The sequence below is a fragment of the Galeopterus variegatus genome, unplaced genomic scaffold (genome assembly GCF_000696425.1).
Source record: "Galeopterus variegatus unplaced genomic scaffold, G_variegatus-3.0.2 Scaffold2603, whole genome shotgun sequence".
NCBI classification, from domain to species: domain Eukaryota; kingdom Metazoa; phylum Chordata; class Mammalia; order Dermoptera; family Cynocephalidae; genus Galeopterus; species Galeopterus variegatus.
The window spans coordinates 191323-191551 of record NW_007728714.1 but is presented as its reverse complement, the minus strand read 5'-3'; positions in this window follow the sequence as shown (position 1 = coordinate 191551).

Sequence of the window (229 nt, the reverse complement as noted above, 5' to 3'; positions counted from 1 at the left end):
ATATATATATATGTCATACATAGTTGTTATAAATTAAGAAGATGAAATAAGGAAATATTTATTTTAAAAAATAGTTCCTGTTATATCATTAGAAAATAAATTATTTTTACTTCCACTAAACATTTTAATAACTATATTAAGACTTATGTAGTGAATATGCTTCATCATTTTTTAAAATCTTGATTTAATTATTTTTGAAAGAGTGATTTAAAAGTCTGATTCTTCAGCT